This window comes from Canis lupus, chromosome 28 (genome assembly GCF_003254725.2).
Source record: "Canis lupus dingo isolate Sandy chromosome 28, ASM325472v2, whole genome shotgun sequence".
NCBI classification, from domain to species: domain Eukaryota; kingdom Metazoa; phylum Chordata; class Mammalia; order Carnivora; family Canidae; genus Canis; species Canis lupus.
Genome location: NC_064270.1, coordinates 12,516,840 through 12,525,164, shown reverse-complemented (window position 1 = coordinate 12,525,164; position 8,325 = coordinate 12,516,840).

Below are 8,325 nucleotides of genomic sequence, written 5' to 3'. Positions count from 1 at the left end.
GGTTTTTATTGGACTGTTGCTCTGGGCAGAAATGACTTGTAAAGAAGATATGCCTTGGACTGGGGGACAAGATTCTCTAGAGCAGGACTTCACGTCTTGAAGGAGCTTTACACCTCTTGATTCAGTCATTCATTTAATTTGTGAAAAGGACAAGCAACAAGTAGAAGCCGCAAAGGTCAGAGGCATGTACAGTGTTAAGGATAATATCACCACTACTGGGAAGGCTTGATGTAGTTAGGATTGTGAATGGATCGGTAGAGGGGGGGAAGAGAGAAGGGGAGCCTGGGCCAAGGATCCCTCAGTGTGGGCATCTGCAGGTTCAGACAAGTAAGAGAACAGACAGGTTAAAGCAGGTTGGATCACAGGTGACACAGTAAGAAAGGGCTCCCGGGAGTGGCTCTCAAGCATGAATCCTCGAAATGGGTGTTGAAATAGGCGTGAGATGAATCCGAGGACCTCACTCCTCTTGCAGTCAATCTTGAGTAACTAAATGGATTCTGGTTGGTGCAGAAAGGGGACTCTCCAAAACAGTCTAGTAAAGTGCCTCCAAGCATATTCGAATCCCAGTCTGTCACAGGTTGAATGATCTTGGCGAGTCATTTAATCTTTAGGTTTCCACTTCCTCATCCATAGAGTGGGGATAACAGCAGCACCTGCCTCACTGGGATGTTCTGAGGATTAAATACCGTGATGGCTGTCACATGCTCAGTCTTGTACCCAGCACCTTGGTGCTCAATACCAGGTGGTGATGATCACTATTGGGCTACCACTTCCAGTTTGTGAGCTCCTCAAAGGCAGGGTCTATGGTTTTACCTTAAAGTACTCCATTAAATTACTTAGTTCATCATTGTTATTGTTGTTAATAAAATAACAGCAGTTTGGAAACATGGCTTCTGCCTCTAGGGGTGACTAATACCTGATAACAAGCAACCTCTCTGGAATAAACTCAGGTTTTTCCACCAGAGAAAAAGAGCTGAGCAACAGCAATACAGCTAAGCTGTCATGTGAGTTGTCACTGCCCCCAGGCGTATCATCACTTTATTCCCTGAGCCCCAGATGCCAATAAAGAAGACAGCATTGATAGAAAGAAGAAAGAAATAGAAGAACAAAAATAGAGAATTTTGGAAGGCATTAAAGGTTCTCCAGATCAACCACCCTACAGTCAGCAAGGAGTGGTAACTGATGTCAAGAAGGGAACAGGAACCTGGGTGGCTCAGCAGTTGAGCATCTGCCTTTGGCTCAGGTCGTGATCCCAGGATCCCAGGATCGAGTCCCACATCAAGTTCCCTGTGAGGACTCTGCTCCTCCCTCTGCCCATGTCTCTACCTCTCTCTGTGTGTCTCTCATGAATGAATAAAGCTAAAAAAAAAAAAAAAAAAAGAAGGGAACAGGGAACAGGAGAGAGGTGAAATGAGGGAGGAAGAGAGCCCTCCAAAGAGAGGTGGAGTAAAGGCACTAAGGTGGTTCCACAGAAGCTTTGCCTCTTGGTACCATATCGACAATGGATTGATGTTGTGTTGGGTAGGCTGAGACCCCTGGGGAGTAGACAGGCCATCTCTTCTCCCAGTCGTAAGGTTTCTGGCTGAGAATCTCTTGCAAAGACAGTGGTCATCTCCTTTGGATATTCTCACCAGATAACCTAGGTTAAATTATAATAGACTTCTTTATTTCTTTTTACTCTAATCACTTTCTCCTGCTTGGATTTCTTAGTACTTGATGCATATTACCATCTTTCTTTGCAATCCTTTTCCTTTTGAAATGTCTCTCTCCATCTCTTTTATTTTGAGTACAAACTTAAAAAAAAAAAAGTCCCTTCACTTCCTTACTTTCTCCCCCTCTGCCTCTCCAACTCTCTATCTCCTGCCCTTTTGCCCTTCTGTTCTGGTTATTTATTTCCTTTTCTGTCTTACTAGCCATTCATCTTGCTCTAATGCCACATAGGAGTTTCCATTCATCTTCAGCCCAGGACAACTCCATCTCTTCATAGAGGGGAAGAGCTATGAAAAATCCAGAGCTCTGGGTTCTGGCCCTTCTCTTACTGTATGGCTCTGTTATTCCCTTAGTGCTTTCAGTTTTCAGTCTCAGCATTGACAAGAGAGAACACACTAGGATTTTGTTCAGTACTGTGTTCCACGAATCACATTTCAGCTAAGGGTTTAGAAGATGCAGCTTCACTGTTTAAGATGCAAGATGTGCCAGGCCAATGTTATACCACTGATATTATGCTCTTATGGGATGAAGTGTTGTGGTTGAAACTCAGCCTCAGCTACTTTATAGCCCACAGGCATTGGGACACTTTGTAATTCTTGGTCGACTTTACTTTGGAATTATGGGGACTTCTGCAGAAAGTTCTTCAAAGTCAATGTGGTCCACCCTGTTGCCTAATATCTGCATCCCTGAATCCATTGAAGGGGTCCCTCACTACTTTCCAAGATAGCCTGATTTCCTTTCATGGCCAAGTAAGAAAGCTGAATTTTCAAAGAAAACGTTCTCATGTTTGGTCGTGGTGGTGGTTTGCTTAGTAAACTATCCCTCCATGAGTGACAGTTATTCTTAATTTTCAGTAGCCACAGGTCATTCCCTTTCCATTGAGTTCTTTGCAAGAGAAAGGGCTTTCCAGTGTTATCAGAACACTGGATTATTTGTCTTTTTGAAATTTACCGATGTAGAGATAAAAATGTATTTGTAGTGGGTGGATTCACCCTCATTAGCCTCATCACTGGGCATAATAATAATAACAGCTAACACTTCTATAGACTTGCTACGTGCCAGGCATTATTCTAAGCATTTTGTATACATTAAATCAAGAAAATATGATTTCTCTAAATAACTTTTCCATTTGCTTTCCTAAAGGGGTCTAGAATATAATGCCACATCAACGAGAGAAGGAATCTACATGCCATCCTGTCTAAACCCCAACTTTGCAGATAAATACCAGAGAGGGTAGGTGCCTTGCCTTAGGTCACACAGCTACGAGTAGTAGACGGGGATCTCAAATGTCTTAATAACAGCGAGCTCACCATTCAGAGCCAGGATCAAGTAAGGTATTTTAGGAACCTGAGATGCTTTTGTTGAAAGACTCTGCCTCATTTTGCTCTCCATGTGGCTAGCACTCTGCCATAAGGTGCCAAAATCGCCTTTTTATTTTTCCTGCCTTCTTATCTTTTAAAATAAGCCTTTCTTTGAATTCCCTTCCAGCACTTGTATCATCTCATTTCCCAGTCTACTTAAAAACTTTTCTAATGTAGCCAAGTGAGTTTCTCCCCAAGTGAGAGTGAGATTTCTGGCTTGGGAACAAAACGGTCGTTTCAACCTCACTTCCATTGACTCTTACCAGAACAACTGACAAACAGAGTTCACTTGACCTGTTCAAGATCTGCTGGATCTTTTTCCTTTTGTGGCTTGTGCTGAAGGATACAAGAAGCAGTGGGAGAGTGGGTGTTAGGGAGAGGAGGCCTTTGGGTAGAAAAGGAAATGGATAGTATCTCAGCTTGCTGCATGTTGAACAGAACACCTCTCAGGCAGGAGAGAAGTAAGAGGATCCCTGGCTGTTTGCTTCCAGAGAAATCCATCTAGATTTTGCTTCTGGGATAGCTGAGGAGCACAATATGGAAACTCCTGCCCAGTTCTGGTTGTGAACATTTCTTCCCAAGAACCTCTGTCTATGTCCAATCCACATTTGGAACCAGGTCTGGCAGCATTCATTAAGAGGAAAGATCTTGTCCTCTCAGGATGTCAGCAGCTGCTTTTTTTTTTTTTTCCAGTGTGTTTGGTGCATCAGTGTGTGGGCTACATAGAATATTTTAAGATAATATTTGCCTTCAAATAATGACAGCATAGGCATGGGCAGATGACCCAAATTTAACTTATAACTCCTGCTAAGGCTATTCCCAAATTATTTCATTGTACAGAATTATTGTTCAGAATGTTTATTGGGTTTGAGCTTCTTTTGTTTTTAATATAGATATAGTTGTATTTGTTGGGAAAATATACTGAAGAGAGACTGGTTGATTTTTTGTTAGGTTTTGGGCAAAAGTGTGTTTTCCTTAATTACCTGAACTTTTCTCCACTTCCTAACTAGAAATATGGGGTTTGTATTGATATGTGGGTCACATATGCCTGGGGCTGAATCTTCATTGTACCACTTCCAATTGTGGAAGCTTGTGTATGTGATTTAACTCTCTAGGTTTCCACTTCCTTCCATGCAATAGCACTTCTCTCACAAGCCAATGTGAATTTCAAATAAGATATTTGAAAAGCACATGGAATAGTTTTCATAGTGCTGAGTATATAGACATCCAGGAAATGTTAGTTTCCTTCTATCTATCTATGTGTGTGTGTGTGTGTGTGTGTGTGTGTGTGTGCTTGGAGTGAAGAGGAGGAACTAACTTAATGAATATAAATTGGAGGGCCATTCTAGAAATAAATGATCTGTTAATAATCAAACTAACAAAAGAGTAAAACACAAAACAGAAAGGAACAGAGGTGAGAAATGGAAAAACATTTAGAAAAATGCCATCAGCAGGTATTGACTGAGCAGCTGCTATTTATATGTTCAGGTCCTCTACCAGGTGAGCAACATGTGGGGCTCAAGGATACTTATTGTCTTCAAAGAGCATACACTAGTTTGAGGAGACAAGATTTATTCATTTGTAAAATAGATAATGAAAATGCAAAAAAAAATAAAAAAAGAAAAAAAAAAGAAAATGCAAAGGAGTTGTTCTTCTTGGGAGTTGAGAGGAAAGAGGAATCTCTGTGTTTATGGTATCTTTGGAGGCCAGAGAGTTCAGTGGTGCTGAGGGTGGGAGATGAGGGCAGTTGAGAAAGCCTTGATATGAACAGCCATTTGAGTCTGATGACAAAGGCTTGGGAATGGCTTTACTAGGCGAGACTGTTGAGTTGTTGTTGCTGTTTTGTTTTGTTTTGTTTTTTTTAAATAGAAGTGATGAAAAATGATCTTGATATTCTTTGTAACAACAGAAAATCCTAAAACAAGCCTAAATGGGCCCGAGTAGTCTCTCTCCATTTACGCTAAAGGGGAGGGGGTGGGTGGACAAGCTGAAGCCATCCAATGCATACTCCTGGTTTCCTTATTCGGCCTCAGAGACACCCATATCCTTTTGTTGAGTTACTTATCCAGATCCTCCTTAAGCTCCCTTTCTTTCTTTTCCCAGCAGATCCCGGGAGAGATGCCCTTTCAACCCTGCATCTCTGCTAAATGCCTTTTGGATCCCAGCAGTGGAGCCCATTGGATGGTTGGACTATCTCAGAGACTTACTGAGGCCTATTAGGGTTGGCAAAAAGAATTCTAGCCAAATCTTCCAGGTTAGAAGAGAAATGACAGCTGCCCCCAATGGGATTCCCATGCTGGAGCACAGCAACCATCCTACAAAGGGTTAATACTCCCCCTCCCTCCCCTGCCCCCCAACTTGCTGCCAGAGATCAGCTAATCTGATAATTACAGCAACAAACACAGTTTAGACAAACAAGACCTGACCCTGAGGGTTTGGAATGAAAACATTTACTCTCTCCCTCCCCAGAGAGACGGTGCCTGGAGCATACACATAGAGACACTGGGAAAATACCCGTGTGCTGGAGCAGCAGGGTGAAAACATCTGTGTTCCTGAGCTGCTTGAGGAGATAGCGTTAATGGGAAGGGCGGGTAGGGTGGGGGAGTGGGCAATGGTGCGGTCGAAGGGTGTGCATGCCGGCAGCAGATGGAACATGTACCCATAACTGGAGATGTGAGCCAGGGGTAATTGATTTTACAGCAGAGGCGGAGTATGGGAGGGGTACATAAGAGACTCAGTGCTGCAGAATTCCAGGGAAAAACCTGACAGTGGCTAAGTGGGGAGAAACATCCTATAACACAAAGTGGGGCAGTCCTGAGAACTAGAGGGGAAAGGGATTCAAAGTAGCCCGTGATTCTAAGGGAAGTTGACATCAGCCCATCAGGGAGTGAGGGGCTCACCCTCTCACCCCCTCCCAGTTTGGCTTCCAAAGGGAACAACATGCCCCTTCCCCTTCCTGCCTGCCTCAAAACTCTCAAGCTACTTTTCCCCCTTTTACTTCTAAAATGCTTATTCTTAGAAAAAACCTTTATGGGATGTTTACACTGGAGAGTCTGACTTGGCTTGCTTTAATCTGGAGCTCCAGCAGTTACTCCTTTCCCAAATCCACCCTCACCCTCCACCCTTCTGTGCCATGTACCTTCAGTCCTTGGGCCACACATCATTTCTTTCTTATACTTGGCTGATGGCCTGTCAGCTGGTGAACAACAGTCCCTGCCCCTTAGAGCTCTTGAAATGATCTCTAGGCCTCCAGATCCTTGGGGGATTGCAGATCACATATATGGATTACATCCAGCTAAAAGGAATAACTGTGATTGATGATAGGCTCAAGGTTTAAAATGAATTCCATAAGGTGAAAGATAGCCTAAAATCAATAAGATAGGATATGTCAGGAATGTGAAGCACTGCATTTAGGTCCAATAATCAATTGTGCAAGTATGAGATGGAGAGACCTACAAAACAATAGCTTATGTAAAAAAGAACAATAAAAAAATATATTTTGGTCAGCAAGTGGTTCAATATGAGGTGATGAACCTATCTGCTTAAAAGGTGAATATAATCATTGTAGGTATTTTTTTCTTTTCTTTTTTAAATCATTGTAGGTATTAATAGAAGTATTGTAATCACATTAACATTTTACTGTATTCTTAACAAGGACTGAACAAATCTTTTTGTTTTTAAGTATAACTATTGGCTGATTAAGCACAGTGCAAATCAATCTTGGTTTGTTTGTGCTTTATTTATTTTTTTTAGAAGATTTTATTTATTTATTCATGAGAGACACAGAGAGAGAGAGAGTGAGAGAGAGGCAGAGACACAGGCAGAGGGAGAAGCAGGTTCCATGCAGGGAGCCCAACATGGGACTCAATCCCAGGTCTCCAGGATCACTCCCTGGGCTGAAGGTGGCGTTAACCGCTGGACCACCGGGGCTACCCTTTGTGCTGTAATTTGATTTCAGGTTCATGTCCCCTATAGCAATCTATACAGTCTTCGTTGGTGGTTGTCAATGGCTCCCATATCCTGTTCAGCTACCCTGTTCACTCGCCCCGTGGTTTGAATCTCACACAGACTCACTCAGTTGCCCCTCTGCTGGTCTGTTGGAGAGTCCCTCACTCCTCAAGGAGACACGTTTCTTTCCAAATAGGCCAGTCTTCTCAGAGTTCCTCACACACCCCATGGTCATTTTTGCTCATTCATTCATTTGTTCTTGTTATCTATCAGCCATCCATGATGTGCCAGGCACTGTTGCAGGAAGCGGGGACTCAATAGTGAATATCCTTGATCCTTGCAATCATCAAGCTAATGTTCTCATGTGGGTCAGCAAATCCTAAACAAAAGAGAAAAAGAGGTCAGATTAAACAAAAAGGATAAACCAAGGACTTGAAAAGCCTTCCACCTTCTGCCTAGACTTCTCTGAATGTCACCTCCTGCCTCCTAGCCCAAGAGAGCTCAAGCACTCTCCCCTTGAAGGCAGAGAACTCTTCCCTGAACTTCCGGTACCCAGAGGTACCCATAATTGACACTCAACTGCTCTCTAATTGTTTCCCCAGCTAATTTGGCCTCCCAACAGACTGTAGGAGACATGAGCTCTTTGAAGTTATCGGATATACTTCCACTTTAGATGTATTCAGTCTATCTCTGTCCAGGGTGCTCTTTGAAAGGAAATGAAAAACGCAGTTCAAACATACAGAGGTTTAAGTCGATTCCCAGATAACAAGAGAACTCCTTCTGGTGGTTACAAAATCCTCTAGAACAAGAATGTAAAGTTAGGACAATAGTTTGTTTATTTGCTGAGCCTACCTCCTCCAAAGAGTCCTCGGCCCTGTAAGGAGATCTTTAAAGCAACAAACAAACATAGCTTACATGGAGTTGTAGTCTGATTAGAGGGAGCAGCAGAGGAGAGCATCCAGCAAGCCCAGAAAGCGAGAAAACACAACGACAAACAATGCCAAACTCAGAAAGGTGTTCAGTCCAAAGTTGAGGCCGAACAATATTCTTCTGGGGCCCTCATGCTCTATAGAATAAAAGCAAGGCCCACAAACTGCCAAGAAACAATACAGATGGCCACTAATGGAGGATTGGTTAAAGAACTACTGGAACCTTCATGTGGTGGGTGGGTCTGCGGAGAGAGTCAAGTCTGTACAGCTACATACCTTGACATGAGGAGATGGCCACTACTACTTGTTTTAAGGAGCAGGTCTCAGAACAATGCAGATAATGTGATCCTTTTTGTATATTGATATGTGTGTAGAAG